At 44.7% G+C, this 18,364-nt stretch overlaps 1 protein-coding gene across 1 annotated transcript in view; it reads right to left on the bottom strand.

Annotated features, from left to right (window-relative positions):
- Positions 1 to 7,164, bottom strand: part of LOC146869341 (coiled-coil alpha-helical rod protein 1-like) — a 223,758-nt gene extending 216,594 nt beyond the window's left edge. Inside the window, exon 1 of the mRNA XM_085651076.1 lies at positions 7,051 to 7,164. The gene's annotated coding sequence lies outside the window, so the exon portion shown is untranslated. The remainder of the gene's footprint in view (positions 1 to 7,050) is intronic.
- Positions 7,165 to 18,364: the final 11,200 nt, after the last annotated feature.

An 18,364-nucleotide genomic window follows, 5' to 3' on the forward strand; every position in this document is an offset into this window, starting at 1 on the left:
GCACTCAATACCCGTCAAAAAAAGAATACACATGTTGGTCAGGCAGGTTTAAGTCCTTTTCACGGATTGACTTTTTTCTAGCCTCTAGACAGCTTAATATGTTGAATCAAAGGCCTATTCATAATGGGTTCTCAGATCATGCAATGTTGGTTATTAATTTTGCTCTGGATCCAAACTCAAAGACTCCTAAGCGTTGGGTATTCAACAAAACATACTTGAATGATGAAATGTGGGTAACGTCTTTGAAAACAGAGATCAATGATTTTGTATTTCGCAATGTCAACTCGGCCCCGATTAATATTATCTGGGATGCTATGAAAGCCTTTATCCGCGGTATAATTATAAGTAAAGATGCAGCAGTATTTAAAGCAATTAAAAGTAAAAAAGAGGCGCTGGAACAAAGAATACAAGCTTTAAACAAATTAAGACAGGCGAACTCATCCAATACGATCTCACATCAATTAGATGAAGCCAAAAGGGCATTAAGCGCACATTATTATGCTCAAAGCAAGGAGATTTTTCGCAGACATTCTCAAAAAATATATGAAGACAGTAATTTTACTGGGAAGTTCCTAGCTTGGCAGGTGAGAGAACAAGCAACGGCTAATTTGATCAGAGAATTAAGATGCCCAGCGACTCAAATAGATACAATAGACTCGATTGGGGTAGGGAAGATAATGCTAACTCACTATAATAAAATCTATAGTCAGCAACATAGTATTGATCAAATAAAACTATCGGATTTTTTAGAAAATTGTGCATTGCCCTGCCTTTTTCAAACCGATCAGGAAGCATTGTTATGCCCTTTCTCAGTGGAAGAGGTAGAATTGGTGGTCAAAAATCTACCAAATGGGAAGGCTTCTGGCCCAGACGGATTTCCAGCGGAATTTTTTAAAATGTTTTTTTGCACTTTTTCAAATATTTTTTTGTTATTATTAAATTCGATGTTGGAAGGAGGCCCGATCCCGGACTCTTTTAGAGAAGGAACGGTGGTGAGTTTTCTGAAGAAGGGGAAGGATGCTAAAGACCCAAACTCGTACCGACCAATTACCTTAATAAACACAGATTATAAAATCGTTACTAAATTAATATCAATGCGCATGAATCAAATCTCAACAGAATTGATCCACCCGGATCAGAACGGTTTTATTCCAGGAAGGCAACTGTTTACAAACACACATTATTTAGTTGATGCCTTAGATTATTTTGAGACACGAGGGATCCCAGCATTGATTTTGTTATTAGATGCAGAAAAAGCGTTTGATTTGGTGGTTTGGGAGACACTTTTTATTATTTTAAGGCACTTTGGTATTCCCCATAAAATTGTAAATTTAATTCGAAATCTGTATACTATGGCCAAAGCAAATATTATTATAAATACGGTAATGGTCGGTACTGTTTTCGTTAAGAGAGGTACGAGACAGGGATGTCCCTTATCCCCAGTTTTGTTTGCGTTCTTTATTGAGCCCCTTGCGGCTGCAATAAGGAACTGTGTTAATATCTCTCCCCCTATTCCTTCAATAAGTAAGATCAAACTTTATGCGGATGATATTATGTTATTAATTAAACCTGAGCTTCATTCACAAGTTAAGATGCTTCAGATCTTCGAAGAATTCGAAGCCTTAGGGGGTTACCGGATAAACAAAAAGAAAACAGAGATTTTGATTTGTGGGAACAGAGACCCAGAAATACATCCCGATCTAAAGTGTTGCATTAATACTAAACCCAAAAGATATCTCGGGGTCTATTTCTCACAGTCAGTTACGGACTTATATATGCTTAACTTCGATCCCCTTCTTTCTAAAATCCGCTTAATGTTTACACGCTGGAACTCCCTGCCACTATCAATCCTGGGTCGGGTTGCCCTGATAAAAATGTCCATTCTTCCATTATTTAATTTTTTGTTTTCTACTATTCCTTGTTTTTTATCAGGAACGTATTTTTCCAAGATTGAATCTATGTTCTCTGCATTCGTATGGGCAAAGAAGCCTCCTCGTATAGCAATCAATACTCTCTATGCTGATTTAGATCAAGGAGGACTTTCTCTGCCAAATATTAGAGATTATTATAATGCCTATTTTATACAGTATCGGTCGAGATTTAGGAATCAAACTCTAGGTCAAAATTTGTTTATTAATTGTTTCTTCGATCTAATTTGTTTCGAAAATGAGCTACCCCCTCCCCCGCAGATTTTTAAATCCCCCAAATTAGTTCGCTATAAAATTCTCTTATGGTTTCTTAAAAAACGTACTGTTATGTTTAATAGATATTCACTCCCACTAGTTAATGCAACAACTCCACTGTCCAGTATTTTTCCACTGATGGGTATTAAAGGTAGATCGGATATAGTGGACAATTGGGCCAGAGTAGGATTTAGTAAAGTAGCTGATTTTTTTAAAAATGGAGGCTGGATAACTCCTAGAGAGATGGCAAGTCTTGTTCAGACAAATTTTTTGTTGGTCTTGTCATATAATACTATTTTTAAATTTTTGGGCCAACTTGATATTGAACAGCTTAATCAACCAACGCAATTGGTTAAAGATCTCTTGATAAATGAGTGTATTAAGAGACCAGGGGAATGGAAACGTTGCTTAGCATATAGTAGGGAAACGGATTTAAGTCAAAAAGTAATTAAAAAATGGAAGGAACAAGAAAACCATGTATTATCTATGAATACTTGGAAGACCATTAACCATTTTAATTTTAATATATTTCGGGGAGCTAATTGGCGAAGAATGTTATTTTTGGGGAAATGGGTATTATATCGTACTCCTGCTGCCATTTCCAAAATGTATCCAAACTATCCTTCAAACTGTTTCAGATGTACCCAGCACATTTCCGCCAACTGGTCTCACGTAATGGCTCATTGTACCAATATAAGGGAATTTTGGGACGATATTTTTGTGTTCTGCCAGATTAATTTCAAAATTACGCTCCCTTTTAATGAAAAACTGATACTATATGGTTTTGATTCAGATCTTAAAATATCCGCCCAATTGACTAAACTATTGTATATAGTAACGGTAGTTGCAAGATCTTTACTACTGCAAAACTGGCGGACAAAACAGATTCCAAGTAAATTAGAGTGGATACAGAAAATGAGGAGAGTAAGAAAGAGTGAACAAATTTATGCTCTGCGGGTGGGAGGTGGGAGAAAATTTGATAAAATTTGGGGTTCTTTTTTTGATTCGGACTGATGGTTATTTAGTGGATGATGTTTAACTTTATTATGTGAGAATCCTTTATGTTGAAGCTGTTTTTTATGGTATTTGATACTGTATATGTTTGACCAGTAATCTTTATTGTAACTAAAGTACTTCAATAAAAATAAAAATTTAATAAATAGAATGTAATTGTGTGGTGTGTAATTATGTGGAGTGGATTTTGCATTGAGTGCAGTAGAATTATGTAGCGTATAATTATGTGGCCCTCAGTGGTACTGTGTTGAGTGTATGTTGCATTCAGTAGAGTGTAATTATGAGGCACTGAGTGGTATTTGGAGTGTATATTGCATTGAGTGCAGTGTAATTATGAAGCATATAATTATGAGGCAGTGAGTGGTGTTGCGTGGAGTGTAGGCTACATTCAGTAGAGTGTAATTATGTGGCGTGAATTGTGTGGAACCGAGTGGTATTATTTGGAGTGTATGTTGCATTGAATGCAGTGTAATTATGTAGCATATGATTATGTGGCACTGAGTGGTATTGTGTGGAGTGTATGTTTCATTCAGTAGAGTGTAATTATGTGGTGTGTAATGTGGCACCGAGTGGTATTTGGAGTGTATGTTGCATTGAGTGCAGTGTAATTATGTAGCATATATTTATGTGGCACTGAGTGGTATTGTGTTTATTGTGTATGTTGCATTCAGTAGTGTAATTATGTGGTGTGTAATTGTATGGCACCGAGTGGTATTATTTGGAGTGTATGTTGCATTGAATGCAGTGTAATTATGTAGCATATAATTATGTGGCACTGTGTGGTATTATGTGGAGTGTATTTATGTTGCATTGAGTAGAGTTTAAGTATGTGGCGTGTAATTATATGGCACTGAGTGGTATTATGTGGAGTGTATTTATGTCGCATTGAGTAAAGTGTAATTATGTGCCGTGTAATTATGTGGCACAGAGTGGCATTATGCGGAGTGTATGTTGTATTCAGTAATTATGTGGCACTGAGTGGTATTATTTGGAGTGTATGTTGCATTGAGTAGAGTGTAATTATGTGACGTGTAATTATGTGGCGCTGAGTGGTATTATTTGGAGTGTATGTTGCGTTAAGTGCAGTGTAATTATATAGCATATAATTATGTAGCATATAATTATGTGGCACTGAGTGGTATTGTTTGGAGTGTATGTTGCATTAAGTAGAGTGTAATTATGTGGTGTGTAATTATGTGGCACTGAGTGGCATTATGGGGAGTGTATGTTGTATTCAGTAGAGTAATTATGTGACGTGTAATTATGTGGCACTGAGTGGTATTATTTGGAGTGTATGATGTGCTAAGTGCAGTGTAATTAAGTAGCATATAATTATGTGGCACTTTGTGTGGAGTGTATGTTGCATTCAGTAGAGTGTAATTATGTGGTGTGTAATTATGTGGCACTGAGTGGTATTTGGAGTGTATGTTCCATTGAGTGCAGTGTAATTATGTAGCATATAATTATGTGGCACTGTGTGGTATTATATGGAGTGTATTTATGGTGCATTGAGTAGAGTGCAAGTATGTGGCATGTAATTATATGGCACTGAGTGGTATTATGCGGAGTGTATTTATGTCGCATTGAGTAGAGTGTAATTATGTGGTGTGTAATTATGTGGCACTGAGTGGCATTATGGGGAGTGTATGTTGTATTCAGTAGAGTAATTATGTGACGTGTAATTATGTGGCACTGAGTGGTATTATTTGGAGTGTATGTTGCGTTAAGTGCAGTGTAATTATATAGCATATAATTATGTGGCACTGAGTGGTATTGTGTGGAGTGTATGTTGCATTCAGTAGAGTGTAATAATGTGGTGTGTAATTATGTGGCACTGAGTGGTATTTGGACTGTATGTTGCATTGAGTGCAGCGTAATTATGAAGCATATAATTATGTGGCACTGAGTGGTATTGTGTGGAGTGTATGTTGCATTCTGTAGAGTGTAATTATGTGGTGTGTAATTATGTGGCACTGAGTGGTATTTGGAGTGTATGTTCCATTGAGTGCAGTATAATTATGTAGCATATATTAATGTGGCACTGTGTGGTATTATGTGGAGTGTATTTATGTTGCATTGAGTAGAGTGTAATTTTGTGCCGTGTAATTATGTGGCACTGAGTGGCATTATGGGGAGTGTATGTTGTATTCAGTAGAGTAATTATGTGACGTGTAATTATGTGGCACTGAGTGGTATTATTTGGAGTGTATGTTGGGTTAAGTGCAGTGTAATTATCAGTGAGGGACGGGGTACCTCTTGATGTGGGACAGAGCAGACCTCAGTGAGGGACAGGCTGCTTCCTGGTGTGAGACAGTGCAAACCTCAATGAGGGACAGGCTGCTTCCTGGTGGGAGACCGTGCAAACCTCAGTGAGGAACAGGCTGCCTCCTGCTGTGGGACAGAGCAGACCTCAGTGAGGGACAGGCTGCTTCCTGGTGTGAGACCGTGCAAACCTCAATGAGGGACAGGTTGCCTCCTGCTGTGGGACAGAGCAAACCTCAATGAGGGACAGGCTGCCTCCTGCTGTGGGACAGAGCAGACCTCAGTGAGGAACAGGCTGCCTTCTGGTGTGAGACTGTGCAAACCTCAGTGAGGGACAGGCTGCCTCCTGCTGTGGGACAGAGCAGACCTCAGTGAGGGACGGGGTACCTCTTGATGTGGGACAGAGCAGCCCTCAGTGAGGGACAGGCTGCTTCCTGGTGTGAGACAGTGCAAACCTCAATGAGGGACAGGCTGCTTCCTGGTGGGAGACCGTGCAAACCTCAGTGAGGAACAGGCTGCCTCCTGCTGTGGGACAGAGCAGACCTCAGTGAGGGACAGGCTGCTTCCTGGTGTGAGACCGTACAAACCTCCATGAGGGACAGGTTGCCTCCTGCTGTGGGACAGAGCAAACCTCAATGAGGGACAGGCTGCCTCCTGCTGCGGGACAGAGCAGACCTCAGTGAGGAACAGGCTGCCTTCTGGTGTGAGACTGTGCAAACCTCAGTGAGGGACAGGCTGCCTCCTGCTGTGGGACAGAGCAGACCTCAGTGAGGGACGGGGTACCTCTTGATGTGGGACAGAGCAGAGCTCAGTGAGGGACGGGGTACCTCTTGATGTGGGACAGAGCAGACCTCAGTGAGGGACGGGGTACCTCTTGCTGTGGGACAGAGCAGACCTCAGTGAGGGACGGGGTACCTCTTGCTGTGGGACAGGCTGCCTCACTGAGGGACAGGCTGCCTCCTGCTGTGGGACAGAGCAGACCTCAATGAGGGACAGGCTGCCTCCTGCTGTGGGACAGAGCAGACCTCAGTGAGGGACGGGGTACCTCTTGATGTGGGACAGAGCAGACCTCACTGAGGGACAGGCTGCCTTCTGCTGTGGGATAGAGCAGACCTCAGTGAGGGACGGGGTACCTCCTGCTGTGGGACAGAGCAGACCTCAGTGAGGGACGGGGTACCTCTTGATGTGGGACAGAGCAGACCTCACTGAGGGACAGGCTGCCTTCTGCTGTGGGATAGAGCAGACCTCAGTGAGGGACGGGGTACCTCCTGCTGTGGGACAGAGCAGACCTCAGTGAGGGACGGGGTACCTCTTGCTGTGGGACAGAGCAGACCCACTAAGAGACCTACGGGCAAAAGTGACAGACTAGTAGTAATTCACCGAGGAAACATTGCAGACCAGTGACAGACACGGCACTCTCAGCAGGTGACACTACAGACCCTCGAGGTGATGGACACTGATGGGACAGCTTTCGGCACCAACAGGAGCCCCCAGCCCACTCTGAGGGGCGAGATGCACTTAGTGCGACCCCACTGTACAATCTGCGGACAGACCCCAGCACCCCGCCCTCCATGCACCAAACTACAGTCACCTGCTTCTACTTCTTCAGGGACTCGCGCTCCGGGGTTGTGTAGCCCCTCACTGCTCTTCGAACCGAAGGCAGCCTGTCTCCAAGCAACGGCTGCCACGAGCAGGATATAGACATAGAAGTAGGACAGAGCGCGGTGAGCCACCATAGACTCAATGCATCCATGGAGACAGAGGAAGGACTAACATTACTGTAACCACGGACATTGAGGAAGGACAAATACAGCCCAGAGAGGTAAGAAGGATGCAGTACAGTGACAAACAATTCTTTCAGTATAATTAAGGAAGTATAAATAAAGTGTTTCGTGATTTGTTTGATGAATGTTTGTTTCTGTAATTTTTGTGTATTGTTTTGTGGTTCACATCATCAAAATTGCTTAGCTGGGGTCCCCGCTTCCAATAATGAGTCAGTGCGTATCTCTGGGATTCAATGGGGGTCCCCAGGTTCCAGTAATAATTCAAAATTTGCAAACATTCGTGACAAGAATTTTCAATTCTATTAAGGACAAATTTTGAATTCTATTGATGGAGCGGGGTTTTCTTAAAAATTTTGTGTACCCTCTTATTTTTGGGGTTAAGTACTAAGTCGATTAATGTCTAAACCTTAATTTAATTAATAAGTCTGTTGAGTGAGAATTAACCAACATTACTAATGTGAAAACACATGTGGGAACTGCAATGGCATGGCCTAATTAATATGTAAACTGATTTGCGTACGCATACTAATGATGGATGATTAGAAATTGCATGTTATACGTTGCTTATGTGATGTAAATGGTGATTTGGGCATTAAATGTCTTGCTTATTGCTAGATAAATACATACACATAAAGGGTTTAGTGAGGGAATAACACTGTAATAGCTTTTTCCATGTATTAATTACGTTTTGTGTTCTTTTGCCTAAGTTGAGACGACGCCATGGGCCACAAAATGGCTGCTGTTTATTTCTGCTAACATCTGACTGAGCGAAATGACAGAGGGGTGATTGCGCATGCGTCGCTGCCTGAAGCCGTGGCTTCTGAATGAACTCGACCAGTGACCACATCAAGGACCGCCAGTCCAGGCTGCCTGCCAACCAAAAGAATGTTACAGACTGTGTGGCTAAACGAAAGGGAAAGATGATACAATTAAAGCCAACCTACTTGCAATCCCAGACTGACTGGAGTAAAGAAATTCTAAACAAAAGACCAACTGAAAAAGTGAACTGTCATGGTGATGACATTACCAGCCAAATTATTTTGCAAGGATCATGGAATGCAACTGTTGCAAAATCGACGGTAAAATGTATTGAAAGAGGACAATCTTTAAACAAGAATGGTGGGAACTGATGACCTAACAAGATTTGACCCGGACGAATGTGCTGAACTTATTTCTGATAAATATTAAAATTGTATTATTTTAAGTGCAACAATATGCGCTGGGAAGTAGAGGGGTTGATCCCAGCGAACCAATAAGCTTCAACCAAAAACATGTAATGTTTCCAATGTTTCTGACGTTTTCATTATAAAAATGTTAGACTAGTGAGGGTTCAGTTAGATCTTCTTGAAGGAAACTCTTTGCCTTTACTATTTTGATTGATTCCTGACACCACGCTGATGGAGAGGACGGTGACTCTGCTGGACAGGGCCTGCCTGAGACTCTGATGGACTGATCTAGATGCCCAATTTCTTTGAAAACTTTCCGATCTTTATGGGCACAGAAATGACAGATTGAACCTGACTTAGATGACGACGATTAGACAGAATAGGTAAATATACGGACAGGGATATTGAATGTATTATGACGTATTTCCATGCTTTCTCTTAGATAAATATTTCATTATTATTACTAGAACTGTGTCGGTATTATTATTTGAGTGATGATTTATTTCTATTTGTATAAAGGAAAAGTGTCGCGATACCAAGCAACTCAGCTGATTCATGGCCTATTTATGGGAGGATGTACTAGGTGATGTCTAGATTCCGGTGAGGTAGGGAAGAATTGCTCATCAGGGATTGTGTGAATATTTTTCCTCCCATTCCAGCGTACGGAGTAATGATCCCCTTTTTTATTATGACCATAGAGCTGTGCAGAATGAATGTTGGTGTTATGGGCCCCACCAATGAATGAGTGTATGAATGTTGGAAGATTTGTGGTCTCGCTGTTGGGGTTTTAGCACTCCGCGCTGGATCAGTTTTCGATGTCAGAACCAGAGGCTCTGATTATGCTTGTTCAAAGCTGAGCCACCACAACAGATGCAACATTCACAATACGTTTATAATAAAACGTTTTAAAAGTAGAGTCCAAGGATGAATCAGCAGCATTCATAATGTCTAATAAAGTGGCTCCCACAGAAAAACCCTTGGAGGCCATAGCCCCACGAGCAGAATGAGCACCAAATCTGGAAACATCAATACCAGCTTTGCCCATGAGCCAACGCACCCATCTTGCTAGTGTAGCTGGAGTCACTGGGCGAAAAGGTTTCTGTAAAGCAAACAATAATTGACCGCCCATATCATGTCGAAGACCAGCAGTGCTCACCTCATAATCTCGGATACATTGTACCACACACAATTTTGGATTATCAGGAAATGCAGGATAGGTGACAGAAGCAGTGTTACATTTAGTGCGCCTGGTGACCAAAAAAGTAACACCTTCTGGAGAGAATCTGCGACCCGCGAGATCTAGAGCGCGAACATCCGAAACGCGTTTGCAGGTTACTAAACAAAGCAACATAGTAAGTTTGGCAGAAAGTTGCTTACGAGATAAACAATGATTAACAGGCCAGGAGTCCAGGAAACGTAAGACAACGGAGACATCCCAAAGCTCAAAATATTTAGGACAAGGAGGTTTTACCAGCCGGATGCCTCCAAGTAATTTACATACTAATGGATGTTCACCAAGAGGTTTACCGTCAATGGCCACGTGTCCCGCCGAGACGGTCGATCAGAAATTATTGACAGTGCGATAAGCAAGGCCTGCAGCGGCTAAGGATGCCAGAAAATTCACTACCAAGGAGACATCTGCTGTAACGGGATCCACCTCCCGTTGAGAGCACCAATCACACCATCGTTTCCATGCTGTAGCATAACGCTTGTGTGTGTTGGGCGACCAAGCCTCGCCGATGAATCTGGTAGCGTCTCTCGAAAGGCCCGGGACTTTCCAGCGATCCCCGAAATTCGTCAAGCGACCAGACTGAGTTCAACTGATGTTATCAACGGATGCGGAGAGTGGAGAGGGTCTAACAAGAGATTCCACCGTTGAGGAAGAAGGACCGGAACCGCACATAACATTTCCAGAAGAACTGGGAACCACGGTTGAGCCCTCCATAGAGGAGTGATCAGAATCAACTCCGACTGATAACATTTGGCTCGGGCCAGGACTCGCGGGATCATCACAAACGGAGGAAACGCATAGCACAGTGTTGGGGGCCACACCTGCAGAAAGGCATCTGTGGCAAGAGCGTCCGGATCCGGACGCCAGCTGAAGAACACTGGAATCTGTTTGTTGAGTCTGGAAGCAAAGAGATCGATCTGACAAGGGCCCCACATCTGGGTCAATAACCGGAACACCCGAGGGTGAAGCCTCCAGTCGCTGAAATCCCGGAGATGTCTGGAATTCCAATCGGCAACCTGATTGCTACACCCCGGCAGGTACTCCGCCACCACAAACAATTTGTTCTGAGGGCAAAAATACCAAAAGTCCTTTGCAATCTTCGCTAGAAGGCGGGACCGGGTGCCGCCCAGCTTGTTCACATAACGAACCGCCGACACATTGTCCATGCGGAGAAGAATGCAACAATTCGTCTGATGGGGCGAAAGGCATTGAATCGCAAAACAGCCTTCCAGAAGTTCCAGACAATTGATGTGGAGATTGAATTCCTCCGGAGACCAACGGCCGCCTGTGGACACTTGACCGCACCAACCCCACCGACTGGCATTGGATTCGATCACTACTTCCGGAGTGGTGCCGAATAGGGCTCGACCGTTCCATGATTCCATATGTTCCAACCACCACAACATCTCCCACCTCGCCTCCTCTGAGAGGGGAATCTGATCGGAGTCTTCTCTGAGGGCGTCCTCGTGTCTTCTTCATCTTTTCTGTCGTAGTTTCCGCCTGCTCTCATTCGCACTCTCTCTTCCAGCTCCACTCTCTCTTCTTTCTCCGCCACTGGTCCAAGACCCCTCCTTCTCATTTTGCCCTCCTTGTATTGGACTGGGGAAATGACTTCCGGGTTCGACTCTGCCTACTTCCGGTTTGGGGTCGAAGCCTCGCTGTGGAGAGACAGGATATGTGGATGGATTTTGTAGTTCTGCGTGGGCCTTCATGTTCCGAAATACACCTTTCGGGAGTCGGGTGTCGAGAGAACCACGGATTCTACGGGGAAGGTCTTCCCATGGCGGTACAAAGGTGAGCCCTGGGTCCGCTTTCTCACATCCCCTTTCCCTTGCTGTCTTTCTACTAGGATTCTGTTCTTGGGGAAATCTAGACAGGTAGTCCACATTCCCCTGTTCGCTTCCTTTTCGGTATTTTGTTTGGAACCGATTTGGTTGTAGGGATAAAAACCATCTAAGGACTCTCTTGTTGTGGCCTTTGTTCGTGGCTAGCCATTCTAGGGGGGCGTGGTCTGTATATAATGTGAATTCCCGACCTTCAAGATAATATTGCAAAGTGTCTACGGCCCACTTAATGGCAAGCTCTTCTTTCTCTATGGTGGCATAATTCTTTTCTCTTGGGAAGAGCTTACGGTTGATATATAGGATAGGTTTCTCTGGGGTGTCTCCTGTGACAAGACAGCCCCTAGTCCCTGATCTGAGGCGTCTGTTTGAAGGACGAAGGGAAGAGAATAGTCAGGACTAGCTAACACAGTATTGGATTCAAAGGCCTGTACTTTCTCAGAGGGCGGATGTTTTAATATCTCTTCTGTTTTTACTTTTTTTGGAGCAGATTAGTCAAAGAGGCTGCTGTTTGTGAGAACCTAGGAATAAACCAGCGGTAATATCCGAGCAACCCTAGGAAAGCTCGGAGATCTTTCTTGGTTCGGGGTAACGGTATCTGGGAGATGACAGTTTAGAGGTTTGTAGTCGTATAACCCCCTCCCCTAATAGATACCCCAGGTATCGAATGGTCTGGGCTGCTAGATGACTTTTAGCTGGGTTTATTTTGAGGCCGTGTCGCCCTAAGGTCTGTACTACTTGGGAGAAATGAGACAGGTGCTATTCCCAGGTATCACTATAAATGATTATATCATCAATATATGCCCCCGCGTATCTCTCATGGGGTTGTAGTACCACATTCATAGCTCTCTGAAACGTGGCTGGAGCCCCGTGTAACCCAAAGGTTAGCACTTTAAACTGATATAACCCATCAGGGGTAGAGAACGCGGTCTTTTCTCTGTCCTGCTCTCTTAGGGGAATCTGCCAGTAACCTTTACATAAATCCAGGGTACTGATATATTTAGCCCGGCCTATCCTCTCGGCCATTTCATCCACCCTGGGAAGGGGGTATGTGTCAAATTCGGAGATCTTGTTAACTTCTCTGAAGTCAATACAAAATCGTACCGAGCCATCTGGCTTCGGTACAAGGACAATAGGTGAGTTCCATTCACTCACAGAGGGTTCAATTATGTCCATCTGTAACATCTTTTGGATTTCGTCTCTAATGGTCTGGCGACGAGCCTCAGGGATACGGTAGGGTCTAAGGCGTACCCGTTTTCCAGGTGGAGTTTTTATAGCATGCTCAATGAGTATGGTCCTACCAGGAGAGGTAGAGAAGGTATCCTGAAGGGGGTGTAGCACTTTTGATAGACTACATCGTAATGCAGGAGACAGACAGGGGTCTATACACTGGTTGAATAAGGGAGTCTGTACTTCCCCCATACTCACAGGCACTGGCAAGGGTCCCTCACATTTCTATTTGTATAAAGGAAAAGTGTCGCGATACCAAGCAACTCAGCTGATTCATGGCCTATTTATGGGAGGATGTACTAGGTGATGTCTAGATTCCGGTGAGGTAGGGAAGAATTGCTCATCAGGGATTGTGTGAATATTTTTCCTCCCATTCCAGCGTACGGAGTAATGATCCCCTTTTTTATTATGACCATAGAGCTGTGCAGAATGAATGTTGGTGTTATGGGCCCCACCAATGAATGAGTGTATGAATGTTGGAAGATTTGTGGTCTCGCTGTTGGGGTTTTAGCACTCCGCGCTGGATCAGTTTTCTATGTCAGAACCAGAGGCTCTGATTATGCTTGTTCAAAGCTGAGCCACCACAACAGATGCAACATTCACAATACGTTTATAATAAAACGTTTTAAAAGTAGAGTCCAAGGATGAATCAGCAGCATTCATAATGTCTAATAAAGTGGCTCCCACAGAAAAAGCCTTGGAGGCCATAGCCCCACGAGCAGAATGAGCACCAAATCTGGAAACATCAATACGAGCTTTGCCCATGAGCCAACGCACCCATCTTGCTAGTGTAGCTGGAGTCACTGGGCGAAAAGGTTTCTGTAAAGCAAACAATAATTGACCGCCCATATCATGTCGAAGACCAGCAGTGCTCACCTCATAATCTCGGATACATTGTACCACACACAATTTTGGATTATCAGGAAATGCAGGATAGGTGACAGAAGCAGTGTTACATTTAGTGCGCCTGGTGACCAAAAAAGTAACACCTTCTGGAGAGAATCTGCGACCCGCGAGATCTAGAGCGCGAACATTCGAAACGCATTTGCAGGTTACTAAACAAAGCAACATAGTAAGTTTGGCAGAAAGTTGCTTACGAGATAAACAATGATTAACAGGCCAGGAGTCCAGGAAACGTAAGACAACGGAGACATCCCAAAGCTCAAAATATTTAGGACAAGGAGGTTTTACCAGCCGGATGCCTCCAAGTAATTTACATACTAATGGATGTTCACCAAGAGGTTTACCGTCAATGGCCACGTGTCCCGCCGAGACGGTCGATCAGAAATTATTGACAGTGCGATAAGCAAGGCCTGCAGCGGCTAAGGATGCCAGAAAATTCACTACCAAGGAGACATCTGCTGTAACGGGATCCACCTCCCGTTGAGAGCACCAATCACACCATCGTTTCCATGCTGTAGCATAACGCTTGTGTGTGTTGGGCGACCAAGCCTCGCCGATGAATCTGGTAGCGTCTCTCGAAAGGCCCGGGACTTTCCAGCGATCCCCGAAATTCGTCAAGCGACCAGACTGAGTTCAACTGATGTTATCAACGGATGCGGAGAGTGGAGAGGGTCTAACAAGAGATTCCACCGTTGAGGAAGAAGGACCGGAACCGCACATAACATTTCCAGAAGAACTGGGAACCACGGTTGAGCCCTCCATAGAGGAGTGATCAGAATCAACTCCGACTGATAACATTTGGCTCGGGCCAGGACTCGCGGGATCATCACAAACGGAGGAAACGCATAGCAAAGTGTTGGGGGCCACACCTGCAGAAAGGCATCTGTGGCAAGAGCGTCCGGATCCGGACGCCAGCTGAAGAACACTGGAATCTGTTTGTTGAGTCTGGAAGCAAAGAGATCGATCTGACAAGGGCCCCACATCTGGGTCAATAACCGGAACACCCGAGGGTGAAGCCTCCAGTCGCTGAAATCCCGGAGATGTCTGGAATTCCAATCGGCAACCTGATTGCTACACCCCGGCAGGTACTCCGCCACCACAAACAATTTGTTCTGAGGGCAAAAATGCCAAAAGTTCTTTGCAATCTTCGCTAGAAGGCGGGACCGGGTGCCGCCCAGCTTGTTCACATAACGAACCGCCGACACATTGTCCATGCGGAGAAGAATGCAACAATTCATCTGATGGGGCGAAAGGCATTGAATCGCAAAACAGCCTTCCAGAAGTTCCAGACAATTGATGTGGAGATTGAATTCCTCCGGAGACCAACGGCCGCCTGTGGACACTTGACCGCACCAACCCCACCGACTGGCATTGGATTCGATCACTACTTCCGGAGTGGTGCCGAATAGGGCTCGACCGTTCCATGATTCCATATGTTCCAACCACCACAACATCTCCCACCTCGCCTCCTCTGAGAGGGGAATCTGATCGGAGTCTTCTCTGAGGGCGTCCTCGTGTCTTCTTCATCTTTTCTGTCGTAGTTTCCGCCTGCTCTCATTCGCACTCTCTCTTCCAGCTCCACTCTCTCTTCTTTCTCCGCCACTGGTCCAAGACCCCCTCCTTCTCATTTTGCCCTCCTTTTATTGGACTGGGGAAATGACTTCCGGGTTCGACTCTGCCTACTTCCGGTTTGGGGTCGAAGCCTCGCTGTGGAGAGACAGGATATGTGGATGGATTTTGTAGTTCTGCGTGGGCCTTCATGTTCCGAAATACACCTTTCGGGAGTCGGGTGTCGAGAGAACCACGGATTCTACGGGGAAGGTCTTCCCATGGCGGTACAAAGGTGAGCCCTGGGTCCGCTTTCTCACATCCCCTTTCCCTTGCTGTCTTTCTACTAGGATTCTGTTCTTGGGGAAATCTAGACAGGTAGTCCACATTCCCCTGTTCGCTTCCTTTTCGGTGTTTTGTTTGGAACCGATTTGGTTGTAGGGATAAAAAACATCTAAGGACTCTCTTGTTGTGGCCTTTGTTCGTGGCTAGCCATTCTAGGGGGGCGTGGTCTGTATATAATGTGAATTCCCGACCTTCAAGATAATATTGCAAAGTGTCTACGGCCCACTTAATGGCAAGCTCTTCTTTCTCTATGGTGGCATAATTCTTTTCTCTCGGGAAGAGCTTACGGTTGATATATAGGATAGGTTTCTCTGGGGTGTCTCCTGTGACAAGACAGCCCCTAGTCCCTGATCTGAGGCGTCTGTTTGAAGGACGAAGGGAAGAGAATAGTCAGGACTAGCTAACACAGTATTGGATTCAAAGGCCTGTACTTTCTCAGAGGGCGGATGTTTTAATATCTCTTCTGTTTTTACTTTTTTTGGAGCAGATTAGTCAAAGAGGCTGCTGTTTGTGAGAACCTAGGAATAAACCAGCGGTAATATCCGAGCAACCCTAGGAAAGCTCGGAGATCTTTCTTGGTTCGGGGTAACGGTATCTGGGAGATGACAGTTTAGAGGTTTGTAGTCGTATAACCCCCTCCCCTAATAGATACCCAAGGTATCGAATGGTCTGGGCTGCTAGATGACTTTTAGCTGGGTTTATTTTGAGGCCGTGTCGCCCTAAGGTCTGTACTACTTGGGAGAAATGAGACAGGTGCTATTCCCAGGTATCGCTATAAATGATTATATCATCAATATATGCCCCCGCGTATCTCTCATGGGGTTGTAGTACCACATTCATAGCTCTCTGAAACGTGGCTGGAGCCCCGTGTAACCCAAAGGTTAGCACTTTAAACTGATATAACCCATCAGGGGTAGAGAACGCGGTCTTTTCTCTGTCCTGCTCTCTTAGGGGAATCTGCCAGTAACCTTTACATAAATCCAGGGTACTGATATATTTAGCCCGGCCTATCCTCTCGGCCATTTCATCCACCCTGGGAAGGGGGTATGTGTTAAATTCGGAGATCTTGTTAACTTCTCTGAAGTCAATACAAAATCGTACCGAGCCATCTGGCTTCGGTACAAGGACAATAGGTGAGTTCCATTCACTCACAGAGGGTTCAATTATGTCCATCTGTAACATCTTTTGGATTTCGTCTCTAATGGTCTGGCGACGAGCCTCAGGGATACGGTAGGGTCTAAGGCGTACCCGTTTTCCAGGTGGAGTTTTTATAGCATGCTCAATGAGTATGGTCCTACCAGGAGAGGTAGAGAAGGTATCCTGAAGGGGGTGTAGCACTTTTGATAGACTACATCGTAATGCAGGAGACAGACAGGGGTCTATACACTGGTTGAATAAGGGAGTCTGTACTTCCCCCATACTCACAGGCACTGGCAAGGGTCCCTCCCATTTCTATTTGTATAAAGGAAAAGTGTCGCGATACCAAGCAACTCAGCTGATTCATGGCCTATTTATGGGAGGATGTACTAGGTGATGTCTAGATTCCGGTGAGGTAGGGAAGAATTGCTCATCAGGGATTGTGTGAATATTTTTCCTCCCATTCCAGCGTACGGAGTAATGATCCCCTTTTTTATTATGACCATAGAGCTGTGCAGAATGAATGTTGGTGTTATGGGCCCCACCAATGAATGAGTGTATGAATGTTGGAAGATTTGTGGTCTCGCTGTTGGGGTTTTAGCACTCCGCGCTGGATCAGACAGAGACAGACAGGGGTCAGACAGACAGGAGACAGACAGGGGTCTATACACTGGTTGAATAAGGGAGTCTGTACTTCCCCCATACTCACAGGCACTGGCAAGGGTCCCTCCCATTTCTTCAGAAAATTAACGTGATAGATTTGGGAGGTATGTCACGCCGAATGCGTTTCGATGTGGTAGGTCAGAGGAGTTACCCGCTCAACGATTGTATAGGGACCCTGCCACTGCCCCAATAACTTATGATCCGATGAAGCCATCATTAGTAACACTGAGTCACCAACTTCGAAAGACCGTACTTTGGTCCCCTTATCGTATTGCCCCTTCTGTGCTATCTGGGCTTCCTCCAAGTTATTCTTAACGATAGCCCTGATCTGACCCAGGTGGGTACGTAGATTAGATACATATTCAGTCAGCGGCTTGGAATCATTTGGTTCTGTTTCCCATCTCATGATCCGATGAAGCCATCATTAGTAACACTGAGTCACCAACTTCGAAAGACCGTACTTTGGTCCCCTTATCGTATTGCCCCTTCTGTGCTATCTGGGCTTCCTCCAAGTTATTCTTAACGATAGCCCTGATCTGTCCCAGGTGGGTACGTAGATTAGATACATATTCAGTCAGCGGCTTGGAATCATTTGGTTCTGTTTCCCATCTCTCTTGGGCCATCTCCAGAAAGGTACATGGTTTATGACCATATAACAACTCGAAGGGAGAGTACCCCGTGCTTTTTTGTTCTTTACACCTGATGGCAAATAATGCCAGGGGCAGCATGTCTTCAAATTTCCTAGATTCTAATACTAGGAGCTTCTTGAGATTGGTTTTAATGGTGGCATTGTACCTTTCAACTAACCCGTCTGTCTGGGGAAGATAGGCAGCTGTACTGACTCTTAACTGCACACAGACTTGCTTCATCAATCGGGACACAAATGGAGTTCCTTGATCCGTCAAGATCTCCTTCGGGAATCCCACCCGTGAAAAAAACTTTATCATGGCCTTGGCTATATTAGAGGCATCCGGTTGGCGTAAGGGTATGGCTTCCGGAAACGAGTCTACCATAACAAGAACATAACGACATCCACTACGGGAAAGCAACAAAGGAC

This window comes from Triturus cristatus, chromosome 1_1 (genome assembly GCF_964204655.1).
Source record: "Triturus cristatus chromosome 1_1, aTriCri1.1, whole genome shotgun sequence".
In the NCBI taxonomy this organism is placed as follows: domain Eukaryota; kingdom Metazoa; phylum Chordata; class Amphibia; order Caudata; family Salamandridae; genus Triturus; species Triturus cristatus.